The 23261-nt window shown below is 33.4% G+C and overlaps 1 protein-coding gene across 3 annotated transcripts in view; it reads right to left on the reverse strand.

Moving 5' to 3' along the window:
• Positions 1-7242: 7242 nt before the first annotated feature.
• Positions 7243-23261, reverse strand: part of LOC114325631 (zinc finger protein 239-like) — a 50177-nt gene continuing 34158 nt past the window's right edge. For 2 of the 3 annotated variants that reach the window (XR_007699224.1, XR_007699221.1), the window contains exon 4: positions 7339-7483. The gene's annotated coding sequence lies outside the window, so the exon portion shown is untranslated. Of the gene's footprint in view, positions 7484-23261 lie in introns of all 3 variants that reach the window. The other variant, XR_007699222.1, reaches the window with a different exon arrangement.

Genomic DNA, 23261 nt, shown 5'->3' on the forward strand with positions numbered 1-23261 from the left:
AATATTGTGAACTGTAAAGGTACTTTACTCTTGGACGAAATTAATATTTTTTAACATACCTCGTATAGAATTGATAAATGTTTATATTAGTCCTGTCGCCAGGGGGGGTACAACGGCCTTCTTAATTCAGATGGACTTACCCAAGTTTTTTTTATGTATTTTGTAGAACACGAATTTTTTGGGTAACAGTTGATCCGGATGTCGATAAGATTGTTATAAACAAAGAAGTTGAGGAATTACATAACAGCGATTTCTCGCAAAACAAAACATGTTTTTGTATTTTTTGGGTCATTCTAACCAAAAAATGTTCCTACAAGTTTTTTCGTAGGATGCATAGTTTTCGAGATAAACGCGGTTGAACTTTCAAAAAATCGAAAAATTGCAATTTTTGATCCCGAATAACCTTTGAATAAGAAATAAAATAGCAATTCTGCTTACAATCTTCAAAAGTTTGAGTCAAATTATATCTGTTTTGAATATTTGCATTGCTAAAAATTTATTTTTGATTGTTAAAAAAAGCTATAAACACATAGTGTTTCCCGTGCCTAATACATGTGTTTTAATGCATGCTAGGTAGAAATAGCCTCGCTTGCACTTTTACCTATTCTACCTACTCGTTCGATTTTAAATGAGAAATCGTTAAAAACATCACTCAAGCACTAGGTGTTTATAGCTTTTTTTAACAATAAAATAATAAATTTTTAGCAATAAAAATAATTAATACCGATATAATTTGACTTTAACTTTCAAATGCGGTAAGCAGAATTGCTATTTTTTAATCAAAAGTTATTCCGGTTCAAAAATTGCAATTTTTCGATTTTTTGAAAGTTCAACCGCGTTTATCTTGAAAACTATGCATCCTACGAAAAAATTTGTAGGAACATTTTTTTGTTAGAATGGTCCAAAAAATACAAAAAAATGTTTTGTTTTGCGAGAAACCGCTGTTATGTGATTCCTCAACTTCTTGGTTTATAACAATCTTATCGACATCCGGATCAACTGTTACCCAAAAAATTCAGGTTCTACAGGTCAAAATACATAAAAAAAACTTGGGTAAGTCCATCTGAATACAGGAGGCCGTTGTACCCCCCTGGCGACAGGACTATATATTATGATTGCATCTTAGATTTTAGATCATATAAAGCTTTTTGTAAAAAGTAACTTAAAGTAATTTAAAAAAAATTGCATTTTTTTTTCAATTAGAATGATGTAATAAAATTAATGCGTCCCTAAACATAGTTTTTTTTATTTCTTAACAACTTTTCATAATAACAATTTTCGATGTTGTGAAATCTAAGGTACTTTACATACAATTTTTTTGACATACCTCGTATAACATAGACTATGCAGAGCATTTTATAAAGAATTTTTTTTTTTTTCGTAAAATTGATAAGAAAAAAGTTTCCCATATGGTTCCAAGTTACGCAGACATACTGTACCTATATATAAGAGCTCAATTTTTTTTTAAATTTTCCAATTACCGTCACATTCGGATTCAGCATAATCAAAAACAAAATAGAAACATTTTTGATCAAGGTAAAGTGATGAATTCACCGATATTTCTAAAATATAAAAAGAGCTTTTATTGTTTAAACAATGAATAAACAATTAACGGCTAAATCTGCGAGAACAACTTTTAATATAGCATATTTACAATACAAATGAACTAGTGGTGGCCGACACCAGTTGCTCAGTCTAATAGGGTCCATATAACATAATGCCCTGGCTTGGTGGCGCCACCAGACCCGGTTACCCGGCTGGTGGACTGGTTCGGCCACCAGATCGACAACAATTTCTGGTGGCGCAACCAGTTGCCGTAGTCTAATAGGTCTAATTTACTTAAATGCCCCGTGACGTCATAAGTCACTGGTGGAGCAACTTGGTGGCGTCACCAGTTGCCTAATATAATAGCGGCCTAAGATGCACCATTGGTTGCCGGAATGGTGCATCTCTTTCGCACTAGTAATACATTAATGACACACGTTTCTGCAAGATCATGTAGGGGGGGGGGGCTTTAAACTTTTATTTAGTTACTTTTTGACTTTCATAATAATAATTTATAACCGAGTTATTAAGCCTTGAAAATGGTCATTTTGGCGTTATATTATATATCTTAGCTTAGCTATATCTTAATCTTAGCTTTGATTCCAGACCGTACTGGAGTAAAGGGGAATACAGAGGCTGATAAATTGGCAAATATAGTCAAGACTTTAAACGTTTCTGCAGACATTGAAATAGTATATAAATTTGAAATAGTATATAAATTTCACTTTTTACCTTTTATTAAACACAAAATTGTAAATGAGTTTAAAGTTGAATGGACAAAACCGTTTAAAACTAAAGTGATTTTTCTACAAACCCTTGGTTCCACAAATTCACATTTGTAGATCGAAGGCACTTGACATCAATTATTAGAATGCGAACGGGTCAATGCCTCATACCAGATCATTATTGGTTTAAAATCAATTGTAGTGATACTCCTTTTTGTGAATGTGGACAAAAGTATAACTCATTACTTGAATGCCCAATCAACAAAATAAATCAACTTGACCTGTATCAGGAACTTGTTAATATAGGAAGTCCAACCCCCATTTCAATATAAAATCGTCTACATAATATTAATGACCAAATCTTAAGAACGATCAATCAATTTATAATAATATTTCAAATTAAAATATAAAATAGTTATTTGACAATCATAATGCAATGAATTTAACAAAGGGAATATGGAAAAATCCAGACCCCTTGAAAAGAGTATTCCCTTCCAATTGCAGTCTAAATACGAGAACTGGCCAAGTACCTAAGAAGTCTAGACCAAGAAACTAAAAGGAGAAGTGATTTTGGCGTTTTTCAAATTTTAAATCGCGCATAACTCGAAAACAATCAATTTTCAGAGAAAAATCACAAGAGACCTTTTTTGTCCATAATGACCCAAAGAATATAAAAAATTTACAAAGTAAAAAAATTGATTTTTTGAATTTGTTTAAAAAAAATTGTTTAAACTATTTTCCGACCGCGGCACCTCCCGGCACAATGTGGATTTATTATGAGGACCTCTTTTTCAGTAAGTTTGTGCAAAAGAAAACGAATCCGAATAATTTACCTAACGGGGCCAAGGGAGCGTTCAAGTATTACGTAACGCAGTTTGGGGGGAGGGGGTTTTGTAAAACGTTACGGCGCGTTACATGGGGGGAGGGGGGTTCGAACAGTGCGTTACGTAACATTCTTTTTTAATTTAAATAAAAAAAACTACATAATTTCTTTTATGTTTTACATAGACCCCTGAATTGTATTATGATTTGTCTACTGATTTTTCAGTAGACCTACTGATTTGAACTCCGATCTATTGAAAACTGTATAAAACCTACTGATTTGGACTCCAATCTACTTATCTACTGAAAACTGTATAAAATCAACTGAAAACTCTGAAAAAAATTCATTGCTCAAATATAAACAATTTCTCATTCATATTATACAACCCAAAGCCCAACATCCAACAGCGCATTTCGGCACGTCATTTCGGCAAATCACCAGTTAATCCAACTGCATCGACCACCGCATACGGTGCTTCTATTTACATTCGTTCATCAGAAAACTTTGAAAATATCAGTTGTCATCTACTTTGCTCTAAGACCAGAGTAGCTGGTACATTCTCACGGTACCGCGGATAGAACTTTGTGGAGTTCTATTGCTCGCTGAGTTGACGGAAAAAGTAAAGCAACACATGCAAGTAGATTTCGAAGGAATTACTTATAACCCGGTCTATATAGACATTTGTAAAAACAAAAATTACCGGAAATTGGTGGAGAGCTAGGGTTTACCATAACAAATAAAGTTTTAAAAATCCCCATCAATCCCATGTGTGCAACAAAAGTTATTCGGGGTCAAAGGTCAAAATTTGAGATTTTTTTTCGAAAACAGTAAGTTTTATTGTAGATCTTAAAATTCTCTACAAACATACTCCTTACTATTTTTTTCCTAAGAGTTGCCATTCCTGAGATATCGCGATTCTAAGAGTCACATTGTACATACAAGATATGCACACGTTTCCACACCACCTGTGAGGTAGTGTACTCGGCGCGTTTTTTACTGTGGTTTCTCCTGTAGGCCTACTCCACTAACTGTTTTGACAATTTTAGTATAATTTAAGGAAACAATACCGGTCAAGTTTCTAGATATTACCTTATTATTGATATTTAAACAGCAAAATGCTGTTTTTTGTTAATTTTTGCTCTCTAAATATAATTATGATGGTAAAAAGTTCCTAACACGTAAGATTTTTGAGTTGATTTGTTCAAAAAAATGAGTTATGTTTTTTAAGTTACGAGTATTTTACTAATTTTCTTTAAACAGTCGTTTGTAATATATCGGGGCGTGATCTTATCAAACTAACGTTTTTTCTAAAAATTATGCATAATTTGCCAACACTGGGATATCTAATGTCTACGAATAACACATTAACATTTAAATAAAGAATAAACCAGTGGTCCTTAATCAGTAAACCTAACCATTTAAACTTATTTAGTTCTACCCACTATTGTCACCATAAATTTCCAAATCTTTCTCCCAATTTGCCGAGGTCCTGGAACTGGTAAATAATCTCCACGAAAAACCGGTTTTATTGCTGAGGTAATATCTGGATATTCAATGTTCTTGCTCTTCCTTGAAAACCCAGACACTTTTGTCATGCAGGAGTAACAGTCGTTAAAAATGGTGTATCAGAAAAGAATGATTCTTATTTTCCCGAAAGCGACGAAAAAGCACCTTATTGCATCCAACAAGCCGAATTATATGATTTAGTTCGAGATCTTCACTTGTTCAAAGGACATGCTTAACCCTTAGGTTCTAGATTACGATAATGGATTTTTTTTTAAATGGAAAACTGGGATATGCACAGAATTGTGTGCAAAAGACTTAATATAGTTTTTGTTTCTAGTTCTGAACTTGTGTATATAGTATATAAGAATTTTTTATAATAAACAGCCATATTTGATGCATTCTATAACTCCAAATCTAACATTTCACCTGACCAGACAATCAGCCATGTGATGGATAACCGAAGTTATCTTTAACGTAAAGTTATCCTGTAGTCGAGTTATAATCCTCGAATTGGTGTGATGTATCATATTTAACTTATTTCTTGACAGTTCTTGAGTTATCTGATATATCATCTGTCACTTTATAACGCGACGTTAAACCTCAAGTTATGAGATAACTCTGTAGTTATGTAAGGTTGGGTTCATCTTTTGACTTGTTTTTAGACAGAAATCAAGTGAATTTAAAAGCTAATAATTTAATAATTAAGAATAAAAGGGTAATACAATTTTAAAAATTGTACAAAAATCAAATCGAGAGATATACATACAGTAAATACATAACAGTAAACAATGGCGGTACAGAGCCCAATTTCAGAGATATGTTATTATGTGAAAATTACTCTATAACTAAATAAAATGTTGCAAAAAGGAGCCTGTACCGCCATTAAAAGCAAGTAAAATGAAACAGAAAATAGTTTAAAAATACATTTATTGTTAAAACCAAGAATTATTTACAATCACCTCTCTTTTTCTCTCCATTCTTCGTAATATGTCTCGTTGGCTATCTTGTCCGTCAATTATATCCTTAGGATTCGCCTGTATGGCCACATCTCGAATGCTTCCAAGTTTTTTCTCCATAGCTTCAGTGAGCGTCCAGGATTCAACTCGGTAGTATAATATTGAGAAGATATAACATCGTAGGGGCCTTACTTTTATCTCCAGATCAAGGCTGTGGCTTTTAAAAAGTTCGGTCATGTTATTGAATGCACTCCTAGCCTTCTCTATTCTACATTTTACTTCTAGTGAGTGATCCCATTGTTCGTTTACTATTGTTCCAAGATAGGTACCTATACCGTTTTACTCGGTCCACTGGTGTATTCTTGATAAGCAGTTGGGCGTCTCTAATTTTATTTTTGCTGATGACCAAATTTAGTTTTGATATATGTTTACTTGTAGTCCAAATCTTCCATTTACTTCATTTACTTTGTTTATTAGTTAATGTAAACTATTCAAACTGTCTGCAAAAATAACGGTGTCGTAACACTGCATAGCGAATGTTGTTTAGGCGTTCTCCATTTAGGAGTATTCCATGGTCGCAACTTTTCAAGGCTTCACTAAATATTTTCTCTGGATATAGGTTAAATAATATAGGTGAAAAGATACATCCTTGTCTATTGCTTCGTAGAATCTGGATCGCTTCCGTTGGTTCATCTCCAACATTTGTTCTTATTGTGGCTGATTGGTTCCAGTATAAATTTTGTATTATATGCCGGTCTTTATCATCCATTTGGGCTTTTGTTAGAACATCCATCATTTTTCGATGTTGAACTGAACCAAATGCTTTTTGGTATTCCACAAAGCAGGTGTAAATATCGCAAGTCATATCTCTGCATCTTTGAATTAATACCTGTACAGTAAACAGTCGTGTATACGTTATAAGGTTTTTTACCCCGTGTGTATTCTCAGATGCCATTTCAAAGTAGCTGCTTGACTAAATTGCTTAAAACAAATCTCACACTTGTAAGGCTTTTCCCCAGTATGTGTTCTCAAATGATTTTTCAAAGAATTTGGTTCACTAAATTGCTTAAAACAAAATTCACACTTGTAAGGTTTTTCCCCAGTGTTCACTCTCCGACGTCTTTTCAATGCACTTCCTTTATCGAATTGCTTAAAACAAATCTCACAGTTGTAAGGATTTTTCACAGAATGAACTCTCACATGCTTTTTCAAAGCACTCGATTCAGTAAATTGCTTTAAACAGATCTCACAATTGTATGGTTTTTCCCCAGTGTGTGTAATCAAATGATTTTTCAAAGTGCCTCCGTCACTAAATTGCTTAAAACAAATCTCACACTTATAAGGTTTTTCCCCGGTGTGCACTCTCATATGAATTTTCAAAGCACTGACTCTAAAAAATTGCTTAAAACAAATCTCACACTTGTAATGTTTTTCTCCGGTATGCAATATCAAATGACTTTTCAAATGAGCTTTCTGAGGAAACTGCTTGAAACAAATCTCACACTTATAAGGTTTTTCCCCAGTATGCACTCTCATATGCCTTTTCAAAGCACTAACTTTAAAAAATTTATTAAAACAAATGTCGCACTTGTATTGTTTTTCTTCCGTGTGTTATATCAAATGGCATTCCAAATTAGCTTTCTGAGAAAACTGCTTACAACAAACCTCACACTTGTAAGGTTTTTCCCCAGTATGAACTCTCAAATGTCTTTTCAAAGTGCCTCCTTCACTAAATTGCTTAAAACAAATTTCACACTTGTATGGCTTTTCTCCAGTGTGAACTCTCAAATGAATTTTCAAACCGTCTGTTCGAGTAAACTGCTTAAGACAAGTTTCACATTTGTAAGGACTAGTACATTTTCCTTTAGGAGAAGAATGTGCAGTTGAAGTTTTCATAATTTCCATTTTCTTATCCTCTTGGAGACCACCTAAAATACAAACCAATTGTAATGCATATAAACATTCTATTACACGGGAAAAATAAATGTAGATACGAATCAAAATAAAACATAATAAATACGCATATCTAATCTTATTCGCTGTGAGTTTCGCTAGTAGCGCTCACTTGCGGTTTGAAACTTGTACTTTTTTTGTAAAATAGGCCATTTCAACACTTTGACGTTTGTCACTGCTGGGAGGCAATTAATAAATATATTCGCAGAGACAGTCAGGGACTAGCATACGACAAGTGGAGCATGCCATGACTAAAAGTCCGCGAACGAACATATTTTATTTGTTTATATTCTTTGACATTGTGTTTCTTAAATTTTTTACACCTTAAATAGTTTTTAGTTCTATTTTGCGAACATTTTGTTGTTGATTTTGTGTAGTTTTTAGTTGTAGAAGTACTTGAACGACTTTATTTAGTTTTAAGCAGTGAATAAATAAAGATGAGTGCATATTAACGAAAGTTGTTGGCAGACAATACAGATGTTGCTTGTAGATACAGTAGTTAGTTATTTAGCATTTTTATAGTACATTTTATAGCTTTATTATTATATTTAACCATTGTTTATATCTTTCAGATCATACCTTATTTAGTTCAGTTGTTATTATGCTTAAAATCTAGCACTGATGGTAACCGATAAAACTGAACTTTATCACGATTACTTCTCATTCCACACTTCAAAACACAACAGAAATGAAACATATTATGAATTATTCCAGTAAAAATGTTAAACTACTCCTTGTACAAAACAAAATTACAAATAAATGCAACTCTTCTTCTTCTTAAGGTGCCGAGACCGCTTGTCGATCGTTGGCTCTCATGTTGTGCAGCATATTAACAATCATTGTCTTATTTACAGCCGCACGAAATAGTTCAGTGCTAGTTTTCCCAAACCATTGGCGTAGGTTTTTAAGCCAAGAAGTTGTACGGCGGCCCACACTTCTTTTTCCCATTATTTTACCTTGCATGACAAGGTGAAGTATGTCATATTTTTCTGGGTGACGCATTATATGACCAAAGTATTCCAATTTGCGCCTTTTAACCGTGTTCACTACTTCGCAACTTTTATTCAAACGTTGCAAAACCCTTTCGTTTGTGACTCTTTCTACCCAACTGATCTTCAGAATACGGCGGTAGACCCACATTTCAAATGCTTCTAGGTTTTTTAAAAGCGATTCTGTCAGTGTCCATGCTTCAACCCCGTAAAGTAGTACTGGGAATATATAACATCGGACCATTCTTATGCGAAGTTCCAAATTTAGATCATGACTGCACAGGATTTTCTTAAATTTCATAAAACTTGTTCTTGCTTTGGCAATTCTACTTTTTATTTCTGTACTAGGGTTCCAGCTTTCATTAATATGAGTACCCAGATATACAAGATTACTTACTCGTTCAATTGAGTCATTACCGATTGTTACGTTATAGTTATTATTATTTACGGCTGCCTGTTTACTAATAACCATAAACTTTGTTTTTCTTGCGTTGAGTTTGAGTCCATATATCGCGCAGAATGCCACCATTCGATTCAATAACGCTTGAAGATGTTCAATTGATCCAGTCAGCAACAAGGTGTCATCTGCGTATCTGATATTGTTCATAAGCATACCATTAATGAGTATTCCCTCTTTTGCGTTTTCCAAGACTTCATTTAAGATTGTTTCAGCGTAAAGATTAAACAACATTGGTGACAATATACAGCCTTGTCGAACTCCGCGCTTGATTTTTACTTCTTCAGAGCACTGATTCGCAACCCTAATACATGCAGCCTGGCCCCAATACAAATTTGCGATTATTCTAATGTCCCTACCGTCCAGACCGGTAGTTTTGAGAATATGTAGCATTTTTTCATGGCGAACTTTATCAAAGGCCTTTTCAAAATCAATCGCGCACATGAAAACGTCATGATTTACATCTCTGCATCTCTGAATTAAAACTTGGGTTGCGAATAGTGCATCACGCGTTCCAAGGCCACAGCGAAAACCGAATTGAGTACTTGAGATTCTTTCCTCAATTTTTCTATATGTTCTTTGATGAATGATTCTAAGAAACGTTTTCAATACATGACTCATTAGGCTGATGGTGCGATAGTCGCTGCATTTTGTGGCTCTGTGTTTTTTTGGTAGTACAACAAATGAGGATTTAAGCCAATCTTTAGGAATTTTTCCGCTTTCATAGATTAAGTTGAACAATTTCGTAAGTATCTTAATGCCCTCGACACCTAAAAGCTTTAGTGTTTCTACGTAAATCCCATCTGGTCCGATCGCCTTCCCGTTTTTTGCGTTCTTTATAGCGTATTGCACTTCTTCCTTAGATATTGGAGGACCGCTTATGTCATTTAGCGTTTCTAGTTCGCTTCTTTCATCATCGAATAATTCCTTTATATATTCTGTCCATCGTATTAGTTGACCTTCGATATCGATTATAATTTTTCCGTTTTTATCTTCGATTAGTGGAGGATTACATTTTTTATTCAGTCCTGCAACTTCTTTCAGTTTTTTGTGCATATTGAATGCGTCATAGATACGCTCGTAGTTCTCAATTTCTTTACATTGTTGTTTATGCCACTCTGATTTAGCTGATCTTATTTTTCTTCGAATCATACTGTTTAGCTTTTTGTATTCTGTCAGATTAGCATTCTTATATTTTCTTCTTGCATCCATTAAATTCAATATCTCTTCTGTCATCCACTGTTGCTTATTCCTACGCTGATTTTCCATTAGATGGTCTTCTTGGACTTTTTCCAATGTTTCTTTGCATGACTCCCATAATTGTTCTTCTGAATTTTTATTTCCCAATTTCTGAAACTGATCTTCTAATTTATCGGTTACTATTTCTTTCACTTCCGCATTTGAAAGTTTATCTTTGCTGATCCTAGGAGATATTTTGGGTTTTTTAATCTTTTTAAATTTAAGTAATACTTTAGCTGCTAGTAAGTTGTGGTTGGAGGGTACATCCGCTCCTGGATATGTTTTGGAGGACAAGATAGCATTTCTATATCTTTTTGATATACAGATATAATCAATTTGATTTCTTACTATTCTTCCGTAAGTGTCCATAGGAGATTTCCAGGTGTAAAGTCGTCGCTTAGGCAAGTCAAAAAAAGTGTTGGAAATTACTAATTGTTTTTCTACACAAAATCTAATCATTCTATCTCCACGGTCGTTTCTCGTTCCTAAACCAAACTTGCCAACGACATCTTCTTCACTACCTCTTCCAACCTTGGCATTGAAATCCCCCAATACAATGTTTATATCTTGGCTTCCTGTGAGTGATAATAAATAGTCTAGATCTGAATAAAAGCTTTCGACAACTTCATCGTCATATTGTTGTGTAGGTGCATATACCTGAATGATGTTTAAGTCTGTACGATTTGTTTTTATTTGTAACATTATTAACCTATCTGAGTATAGCACGATATTTTTTACTGATTTTGCGACATTTTGTTCTAAAATAAATGCCACACCATTTCTATGTTGCGGACCTTCTTCACCAGAGTAGTAAATTTCATAATTATCTATCGTTATATGGCCAGAACCCGGCCACCTCATCTCGCTTATACCTAAGATATTTATATTTAACCTTCGCATTTCCTTGATCGTATTGTGAATCTTTCCAGACTCAAACATACTTGTAATATTCCAAGTCGCTATTAAACATTCCTTATCTATTACCAAATTTGATGAATTACAGGGAATTCGCTTGCTGACGACTGGGGAAACCCTGCTGTTTCCCACGCCGAATCTTGGATTCCGAGTCCCATGATTAGTAAATATATTTACATTATTAACATCTGTCATCATGAGTTACTAGGGAAGTTATAATCAGGTAGTTTCCCGTTGCTTTCCTGATTCCACTGCCGTTGACTGAATTTTCAGCTCATCCGCCTTCGGGGCCGATTTCTCAACCCCAGGACAATAGAGTGCCCTTCCGTACCTCCTGGTAACGGTTGATTGCTTATACCGGCGCACATTCGGTTTTTATTTAGGTTTAGGTTCGCAGTATCGCAGCCGGTTAAATCATTATTTGATTGTCGCCTGCGACTTTATGGCACCGCACCTGTTAGGAATTGTATTCCTTAGCCGCGAGCCACTAATGACACAGCTGCTGTCCTGTGTCATGTCCTCAGTTGATCCGCCGGTACTTATTTGGCGAAGCCTTATTCGTACCTGTCCTGTATATCTACAGGAACGTTCCCTATCAGCCATTGGGACGCGCCGTGTTGGGGTTAAGGACTTCCCCATCCAGGTCTGTCTTTCACAAAGACATGCAAAAATGCAACTAAAATGATGTAAAACACATTAAGAACTGATAGAATAACATTTATGTTTGCCTCCCGCTGTCAGATTGATGTTAAAATTGACAGCATGTTGGAATGGCCTATTGTTCAAGTTAAATACTGCTACTATGGAGACCTCTATACACAGGAGAGGAATCGAGATACGGCGACCTTGAAATGTGTGGACACTATTTTGCCTGTTTACTTGGTTTGTCGCTAGGGCGGCGTTGATGTAGAAATAGATGCTAGTTTTGCAAGGTCCCTATACTATAGGTTGTATGGTAACTTTGACATTGACAAATGAAATATTGTCATCGTGACGTCACCCAGACGATCAATTTTACGAATTGTTTGTAAACATAATAGGATACGTGGTTTGGAGGCTATATTTTGTTATTAAATATGGTTAGTGTTTTAATTTGTGTTTATATCTTGAGATATAATGTATCTATAGATATCATTAAGTGTTTTTAGTATAATAACTTAAACCCAAAACTCTTTTACAAGTGTTAAGATACATTTTAATGTGGTTGTATTAAGTACCTACTTACTTACTGGATTTTCTTTCTGCTGTATTGTATAGTAAAGGACATTCTTGTATAGAGACATTACAGTTCTGTAATGTCTCTTGCAGTTCTTCACATCAAGTTTACATCTTAGACTTATTGAACAATATATCTAATTAAGTCTATAGATAATAGATCTATTATATGTAATTGTTTCATATAAAATTATAACCAATATTGAAGCCATCTGAAGATCGTTTGAATAAACAATTATAAACTAAATGAATTTATAAAATGGGGAAAATTCCCTTTATTGCACTGAAATTGTATTTTTTTATAATTTACTGTTAATGTAAAACTTCACAGGTACCTATTGAATGGAATCATAATGTTTTAATAGTTTTGGATATTATAATCCAGTACCTAAGGTAATCAGATGCTCTAATGTTAAACTTAAGGGAAAAACTACTAATTTTGATACATAAATCTTTAGTTGAATCTCTTTTTCACCATGGTTTACATGTTAGGAGGAATTGATAATAATGTACTACATGCATTATCCCCAATTCAAAATTATTATATACCTACTCAAAATCATTTAAAAAAGTAAATTGTATTCAACCCATTATTAATATACCTAGGATATTTGAATGATTTAGTCCCATATATATACAAGAAAGAATCTCTTTCTGCTTTAATTAAGTAGTAATGCTATTCTACTGCATGTATTTAATTGCAATTATATTCTATGATTTTTGTAACTCTACAGGTATCTACCACATTTTTTAAAGAATATATGAAATAGTCATTAAAAATCCAAACGTATTTTTTTTTTAAATATACACATTTTCAATACATTCCTACTTTCCGAGTTCATTTCAGTGAGTGAAGTGAATGAATTTGAATGCAGCATTCTGGGTGACGTCACTCCCGCCATTAGATTCTCGACGTTGATTGGTGGAAAGTTACCATGCAACCTGTCTATTTATGAACCTTGCTAGTTTTGCATTGGAGTGAATGTGAAAATTTCGAAAATAATTAATTATTCGTAGTTAATATAAGATTACTGGTTTTGGTGGTTAATATTGTTTAAATATGAGTACCCGGAAAGCTTACACTAGAAGAACTTGCTTCGTACCGGGATTTATACCGGGATATCGCTCCGATAAAAAATTAAAAAGGGAACTTAACGAAGTTAATACAAGACTTTTTATGAAGATTTGTCTTTATGCTATTTATACGAGTACGTTCATGGATTATATTCGTTTATATGTTATTTTCTTGGGTGTAAATAAAATTTGTAATTTACCCATTATTAGTTTTTATTTCAACCTGAAAATTATAATGATAATAGTAGGTATAGGTAATAAGAGGATCTTAGAAGTTTTTCTGTCGAAACAATGCATTTTTTTGAGACAAAATATTTCACAAAAATTAACATTAATTTTGTAAAAGTCAGACTGTCGTCTGTAGTTAATTTACGTATATTTTTATTAACTAAACTTTAACATCGGTATATAAGCTTTCAGAATATAAATGATGTGTTCAAAAGAAAAAGCATTTTAAATTTTGATAAAAAGGCTCATTCCAAAAAACAAAACTTATCAATAAACTTCAAATAATTTAAATACCTTTTCAAAAACAATTAGGTACAGTTAAATTCAATTTTTTCAAAAATCTTTTTAATATCAATTAATTTGCAGTTGAAATACCATTAAAATATAAATGTGGCAGTTAGATAATAATGTGACAAAGTATTTCCGCTTCAAAATAAGCTTTCCCAAATTAAAGTAATGACAAATTTAAATTTGATTTCACATCTCCATCTACAATGTTATAGAAAGAATACACCTTTTACCACACGTCGATATGTTATAAAGTTAAAATAATTTATTTTTTGCATAAAACATATTCAGCACTAATCAACCAATAAATTACTGTCTAATTACGCTAAAAACATTACTAAAATGAGTTAAATAATAAATAAGTCCATAAGAGCTAATGCATTTGTAGCACCTATTCCAACACTTGCGCCTCTAGCAGCGATTGCTGAAAGCTGAATTAGATGTTAAAAAGTTAGCCCACAAACGATGCATTGCGTTTCAACTCCTTACAGGTCTTCATGGCTGCTACTAACGCGGGATTTCAGTTTTTTTAGGACTTCTGTTATGGGAAAATTTGGACCAATCACGAGTCACAGATTTTCGATTTGACACTTGAACAGCTGCTGCCCTTCATTCTTTAACAATTTTGTTTAGACACTTATTAGACAATACAGTGATGAGCGCGCTAATAACCGGCAAAATAGCGCAAAAGATGGAAAACATAATACATTGCGAAATAAAAAGAGATGAAACTAGTGGAGATGGAAATGATCGTTATAAACGTATAAATTAACATTACATTACATAGTTTCCCACCTTTAGACGTATCAGAGGAGTATGACAACTGACACTGTGCCAGTAGAATTTTATAAAATATTCCTGTCACAGACGTCTAAAGGTGGGAAACTATGTAATGTAATGTTGATTTTAGTCTAAGAGCTAGTGAACCCTCCGACTAACGATCGTCCTGTAAGGCTAGAAATTTGTCTATTGATAATTCATAGCACACCAAGGCTAAAAACCATGACCTGGCAGGCATCAGCCGTGCACGTGTATCTACCAGGTGAATCGAAAAGTGCAAATTTAGGGGGTAAAATAAACTTTCTCCTGTAAATTTTAAATTTAATTATGTGTTTGAGTAAGTCATTTAGAAGAAATATGTACAATGACAGGCGATTCTGAAGAGCACAAGACCTTGCCAGGCAAGGGGAAAGATTAGGGGTTTCTCCTAAAATTATTTTTTTTGCATCGAAAAAAGTTTTTTTTAGGTTTTTTGAATCATTCCAAACAGAAAAGGTCTTTAGTGATTTTTCTCTTAGGTTAATAGTTTTTGTTATATAAGCGATTAAAAATTTTGAAAATTGCGAAATCGGCCATTTTTAACCATAAATCGGATATTTAACTAAAAATTTCAATGTTGCCAAGGTAGGTAGATATTCTTTAAATATTGATTGATGAAATCCCGAAGAGTTTTTTGCAATACAGTATCGAAAACCCCTTTGTTTTTTAATTGCTAATCAAGCGGGCGATCACACTGTAGTATAAGTGAGGACGTTTGAGTTTGCATAAATTCATTAATTCGAGAATGGGCAAATTTGAAGAGAAATCCTCAGACAGGTCGAGTTTTATTCTTAAATTAGGACTTTTTGGCATATATATAATACTAGTGACGTCATCCATCTGGGCGTGATGACGTAATCGATGATTTTTTTAAATGAGAGTGGGGGTTGTGTGATAGCTCAGTTGAAAGGTTATTTAATTCTCTATTCAGTAATATAAACAGTAACATAATTATTTATACAGGGTGTACAAAAAATTTTTTTTATTAAATTAATTTAGACAAAAAGAAAAAAATTTTTTGTACACCCTGTCTAAATCATTATGTTAATGTTTATATTACTGAATAGAGAATTAAATAACCTTCCAAATGAGCTATCACACAACCCCTACTCTTATTTAAAAAAATCATCGATTACGTCATCACGCCCAGATGGATGACGTCACTAGTATTATATATATGCCAAAAGGGCCTAATTTAAAAATAAAAATCGACCAGTCCGAGGATTTCTCTTCAAATTTGCCCATTCTTGAGATAATGAATTTATGCAAACTCAAACGTCCTCACTTATACTACAGTGTTATCGCCCGCTTGATTACCAATTAAAAAACAAAGGGGTTTTCGATACTGTATTGCAAAAAACTTTTCGGGATTTCATCAATCAATGTTTAAAGAATATCTACCTACCTTGGCAACATTGAAATTTTTAGTTAAATGTCCGATTTAGGGTTAAAAATGGCCGATTTCGCAATTTTCAAAATTTTTAATCGCTTATATTAACAAAAACTATTAACCTAAGAGAAAAATCACTAGAGACCTTTTCTGTTTGGATTGATTAAAAAACCTAAAAAAACTTTTTTCGATGCAAAAAAAATAATTTTAGGAAAAACCCCTAATCTTTCCCCTCGCCTGGCAAGGTCTTGTGCTCTTCAGAATCGCCTGTCATTGTACACATTTCTTCTAAATGACTTACTCAAACACATACTTAAATTTAAACTTTACAGGAGAAAGTTTATTTTACCCCCTAAATTTGCACTTTTCGATTCACCTGGTAGATACACGTGAACCGCTGAGGCCTGCCAGGTCATGGTTTTTAGCCTTGGTGTGCTATGAATTATCACTATACAAATTTCTAGCCTTACAGGACGACCGTTAGTCGGAGGGTTCACTAGCTCTTAGACTATTTATACGTTTATAACGATCATTTCTAGCTCCACTAGTTTCATCTCTTTTTGTTTCGCAATGTATTATGTTTTCCATCTTTTGCACTATTTTGTTGGTTATTAGTGCGCTCATCACTGTATAAATAATTTGGGTAAAATAAGAATTTAGAACGGTATTATCATTGTATAACTAGACATACATGGTATTATATTTATGTGTTTATTTCATTTTAGGCTTTTTCTGGCCGTTTTTTAAATGTGTGTAAGTTTAACGGTATAATAGGTAAGATGGGTGATTATATCTGGCGCGTGTAGATTTGAATTGTTTTGAAAGTTAAGGCAATTAAGGATTCATTCAAGGCCTTAAATATTTAAGCTATGTACTGTCGGGACTACCATAATAAGACCAAAATGACATTGGTTGTTTTTCTGTAAAGAATTTATAAAAAATCCAAAAGTATTTACCCTTTGGCACTGGAAACTTGGATAGAACCTGTTGATACAAGTGTATTTGGACTAATAGGTGACACACGCTCAAAGTAGCTTCCAAGTGTTCCGCGCGCAGCGCCCAAGTGGGCTTTGACCAAGTACACTTGGATCGTGTCAACTCCATAGATATAATAACACATAGATTAGGCAAGGTCCGAAAAATAGCGTAACGCGGAGCAGTTCGGGTCTGTGGTCTATCTATCTCTCTCTCTCTACCGGCGCTTAGATTTCTCTTTCTAGCATATGATGGTCGTTGCCTTTGTGTCTGTGTCGTTCCATTACTCCCACCTCTTGGTAAATACGCTCACACCCGTACGACAGACAAAGATAGCTAGACCACCGTACTTGATATTGGCGTTACACCTCGATACATTGAGTGGCATATCAGTAGCCTAGTCTATCGTTAATATGTCTATGGTCAACCCGCCATAAGAGACGCCGTGCTCCCAATCTTGATTTTTAAAAGCGTGCCCGCCCGGGGGTTAAAACAAATCTCGAATCTATAAGTTTTTTACCCAGTGTGTATTCTCCTCAGAGGCCTTTTTAAAGTTCACTAAATTGCTTAAAACAAATCTCACACTTGTAAGGCTTTTCCCCAGTGTGCACTCTCATATGCCCTTTCAAAGCACTGACTCTACTGCTTACAACAAACCTCACACTTATAAGGTTTTTCCCCAGTATGAACTCTCAGACGACTTTTCAAAGTACATCTGTCACTAAATTGCTTAAAACAAATTTCGCACTTGTAAGGCTTTTCTCCAGTATGCAATCTCAAATGTGCCTTCAAATCACACCTGCCAGAAAAATGCTTTAAACAAATTTCACACTTGTAAGTTTTTTCCCCGGTATGAACTCTCAGATGTCCTTTCAAAGTGCCTCTTTCATTAAATTGCTTAAAACAAATTTCTCACTTGTAAGGCAATTTTCTCCAGTGTGCAATCTCAAATGTGTATTCAAATAACTTTTGCCAGACAACAGCTCATAGCCTAAGAGCTAGTGAACCCTTCGACTAACGGTCTTCCTGTAAAGCTAGAAATTTGTATAGTAATAAATCATGACACACCAGGGCTAAAAACCATGACCTGGCAGGCATCAGCCCTGCACGTGTATCTACCAGGTGAATCGAAAAGTGCATAGTTTAGGGGTAAAATAAACTTTCTCCTGTAAGGTTTAAATTTAAGTATGTGTTTGAGTAAGTCATTTAGAAGAAATGTGTACAATGACAGGCGATTCTGAAGAGCATAAGACCTTGCCAGGCGAGGGGAAAGATTAGGGGTTTTTCCTAAAATTATTTTTTTGCATCCAACAAATTTTTTTAGGTTTTTTTGAATCATTCCAAACAGAAAAGGTTTTTAGTGATTTTTCTCTTAGGTTAACAGTTTTTGTTATATAAGCGATTAAAAATTTTGAAAATTGCGAAATCGGCCATTTTAACCCTGAATCGGACATTTATCTAAAAATTTCAATGTTGCCAAGGTACGTAGATATTCTTTAAACATTGATTGATGAAATCCAGAAGAGTTTCTTGCAATAAAATGTCGAAAACACATTTGTTTTTTTAATTGCTAATCAAGCGGGCGCGACACTGTAGTATAAGTGAGGACGTTTGAGTTTGCATAAATTCATTATCTCGAGAATGGGCAAATTTCAAGAGAAATCCTCAGGCAGGTCGATTTTTATTTTTGAATTAGGACTTTTTGGCATATATATAATACTAGTGACGTCATCCATTTGGGCGTGATGACGTAATCGATGATTTTTTTATATAAGAGTAGGGGTTGTGTGATAGCTCATTTGAAAGGTTATTTAATTCTCTATTCAGTAATATAAACATTAACATTGTTATTTATACAGGGTGTACAAAAAAATGTTTCTTCTATTTGTCAAATTTAATCAAGGTTAATTTAACCTTTAACTACCCGCGCATCAAGTTATCACATAACTACACGCGTGGCGTACTTTGTACGCCACAAGAAAATACACTTAAAAACAGCGGATTTGTTTAAAAATTTTTTTGAAAAAATACACTTAGTTGTTTGTTATAAACCTTATTCGGCATCAGTGAATACTTGGAGTTCCTTTTCAGTAAGCCAATTGGGATTTATAACTGGAAACATGGAATAACTGGATTCCATGATAAATAAAATTACTAATAAAAAAATTTTTTAAATGTGATTTTTTACAGGAGAAAAAGTATTGTTTACAAAGAAAAATATATTTTTTGCCATAATGACTAATAAACAATTAAAATATGTACTTATATTACGACTTATAGTAATATAATCCTGGGGTATATTGTCCACCACCGGAAACAAATAATAAAATGTAAATTACGATCTTTCCAGAATGCCGATTATAACGAAACTAAAACCAAATTGTAAAGCACATTCCAGTGATAGGTTAGAAAAATAAGCCAGGTCAAAAATTAAATTTTTAAATATATTTCCAGTAGAATTCTTATATCTGGCGTACAAAGTACGCCAGCGCGTGTAGTTAAAGGTTAATAAAAACAAATTTTGTACACCCTGTATAAATAATTGTTAATGTTTATATTAATAGAGAATTAAATAACCTTTCAAATAAGCTATCACACAACCCCTACTCTCATTTAAAAAAATCATTAAATGATTACGTCATCACGCCCAGATGTATGACGTCAGTAGTATTATATATATATATATATATATATATATATATATATATATATATATATATATATATATATGTGGTGGACCGAAATGGTGGATGTGTGAATTGTTCGTAAGGGGATTTTTCCACATTCTCTATTTCATCTATTTGATTTCGTACGAGTGGTCGTTAAACCAATAACCTTGGATCTTTGGTTCACTGAGTGTGTTTCAAAGATCTACATCTTATGTTTTTATATATATATATATATATATATATATATATATATATATATATGTATATATATATATATATATATATATATATATATATATATATATATAAAAAATGAATAATTTTGGGGAATGCAGTCAATGTGTTTTGGGCTGATTAAAAGTGAAACACTTTGAACTTTTGTCGAGCTTTGAATATATATATATATATATATATATATATATGTATATATGCCAAAAAGTCCTAATTTAAAAATAAAAATCGACCTGTCTGAGGATTTCTCTTCAAATTTGCCCATTCTCGAGATAATGAATTTATGCCAACTCAAATGTCCTCACTTATACTACAGTGTCGCGCCCGCTTGATTAGCAATTAAAAAACAAAGGGGTTTGCAATATTGTATTGCAAAAAATTCTTTGGGATTTTATTAATCAATGTTTAAAGAATATCTACCTAAAAATGGCTGATTTCGCAATTTTCAAAATTTTTAATCGCTTATATAACAAAAACTATTAACCTAAGAGAAAAATCACTAAATACCTTTTCTGTTTAGAATGATTCAAAAAACCTAAAAAAATTTTGTTCGATGCAAAAAAAATAATTTTAGGAAAAACCCCTAATCTTTCCCCTCGCCTGGCAAGGTCTTATGCTCTTCAGAATCGTCTGTCATTATACACATTTCTTCTAAATGACTTACTCAATCACATACTTAAATTTAAACTTTACAGGAGAAAGTTTATTTTCCCCCTAAACTATGCACTTTTCAATTCACCTGGTAGATACACGTGCAGGCCTGATGCCTGCCAGGTCATGGTTTTTAGCCTTGGTTTGCTATGAATTATCACTAGAAAAATTTCTAGCCTTACAGGAAGACCGTTAGTCGGAGGGTTCACTAGCTCTTAGGCTATCACCACATGTACAGTCCCTTGAAATTAACACCAAAAGTAATAAACTGTAACCGGTTAATATAAAACCATATTAATAAAGTACAAACATATAAAGAATTGTCATTAATTTTTGCTAACCCATATTTAGATCAAACAAAGTGCTACAGGCATTGATTTCACGATATTTACTTAACTGTGTTATACGTCCCGAAAAGATTGGTCATAAATTATACCACAGATTCTGGGGTCAAAAATAGGTTGATTGAACCTCACTTACCTATATACAATAGTGCACACAAAAAAAGTTACAGCCCTTTGAAGTTACAAAATGAAAATCGATTTTTTTCCATATATCGAAAACTCTTAGAGATTTTTTATTGAAAATGGACGTGTGGCATGCTTATGGCAGCAACATCTTAAATAAAAATTAAAGTGAAATTTGTACACCCCATAAAAATTTTATGAGGGTTTTGTTCCCTTAAACCCCTTAAATTTTTGTGCACGTTCCAATTAAATTATTATTGTGACACCATTAGTGAAACACAATGTTTTTAAAACTTTTTTGCCTCTTTACTACTTTTGCCTTTAGTACTTTTTCGATAAGCTAGTGTTTATCGAGATATTTTGAATATTTGTCGAATCCACCACATATTTGTATATGGTTAAGTACGATTATAGAGACCTGTTAATAATCTGAAAATTTATTTATAATTTACATTTTTAGGTATATTTTGAAAAAGAAGCCACATCTCGATAAAAGGTGACTTATCAAAAAAAGACTAAGAGGCAAAAAAGTTTTAAAAACACTGTGTTTAACTAATGGTACTAAAATAATAGTTCAATTGGAACGTACACAAACATTTGGGGGGTTTAAAGGAACAAAACTCCCATAAATTTTTTATGTAAATATATTAAAAAATAAGCTGCATTTCGATAAACACTGGCTTATCGAAAAAATACTAAGAGACAAAAAAGTTTTAAAAACGTTGTTATTAACTAATGGTACCACAATAATGAACTAATTGGAACGTACACAAAAGTTTGGGGGGGTTTCAAGGGAACAAAACCCCTAAAAAATTTAATTTTTTTTAAGATGTTGCTACCATAAGAGTGCCACATGTCCATTTTCAATAAAAAATCTCTAATAGTTTTCGATATATTGAAAAAAAAATCGATTTTCATTTTGTAACTTCAAAGGGCTGTAACTTTTTTTATGAGCACATTTGTACTAAGGTAAGTTAGGTTCAATCGAACTATTTTTGACCCCAGAATGTGTGGTATTATTTATGACCAATCTTTTCGGGACACCCTGTATAATATTAATCGTACAATAATCAATCCATAACGATGTGTGGTTGGGTCAGCTAGTGTTAAATATGAAGTAAAACTGAAAGATATACACTGGTTACTTATTTCATTTTAATTAGATTGATTCTTTAATCACATAATATACGATTTAAAATATTTTTTTATTTAGCTTAATGTCTCGCCAACTTACGGCAATTGGCATAGTACAGTTGATTTTGCAATCAGATACCTTAGTGTAGTGTATGTTTTGAATAAGTATCTTCTTAAATGTCTGAAAAGTCGACTTCATTGTCTTTACAAAGAGACGCTAAAGCTGCCCACTCACTTTCGTATATCGAAGAGCCCCGACGACTGAAGGCCAAAATCATCACATACACGCAGTTATCATAAAGTCGTTGGCGCGCTCGCTTCACGAACTGCAAGTGTGTGGCATCTCAACTGCAGTTCACTAACTTAACTGACATCGTTGAGCAAATCTATTTTTTTGTAAAGAAGCTGACAAACAAACGCGCAAGTAATTCCGAGTTTTTACGTAAATTCATTTATATTTATCAATCACACTCTTGCCTACGGAAGGTTAAAGATAAATCTAAAAACCTTAATGTTGCAATTAGTCTTTCTTCCGCAGAAATGGCACTTCTCATTCTAGTGTTTTGTTTTGTAATTAAAGGTGTCACTAATTTCGGTAGTTTTTTATACATGTTTCATTCATTTGTAAATAGTTTTTATAATCGTCCGTATAGCAAAGCTTATCTGCCATAAGTGACATGTGAGATAACCCATTTTTTTTTTTTTCATCAACCAGTTAACCCAATACACTCTTCTTTTTATTTTGGGTTTCTAGTACAATTATTAAAGGCACACCCTTTTTTGCCAGAGCGACATGCTTTCTCATCGATAACTGCACTGTATGTGGTAAGAGTTGCGATTTCCTACACATCTTTAACTGAAGGAAATGGTTGTCGGAAAACGAACTCAGTTCGTATGTGTCGGTTTTCGATAACGGCCTTAAGTCGTGGATCGCCTATTCGAAATCCGCAGGTGAGTGACCAGCATAATTGTATCCCTCCGGTGAGTACCGCAGATGTTCGGGTACAATTAG

This window comes from Diabrotica virgifera, chromosome 1 (assembly GCF_917563875.1).
Source record: "Diabrotica virgifera virgifera chromosome 1, PGI_DIABVI_V3a".
In the NCBI taxonomy this organism is placed as follows: Eukaryota; Metazoa; Arthropoda; class Insecta; order Coleoptera; family Chrysomelidae; genus Diabrotica; species Diabrotica virgifera.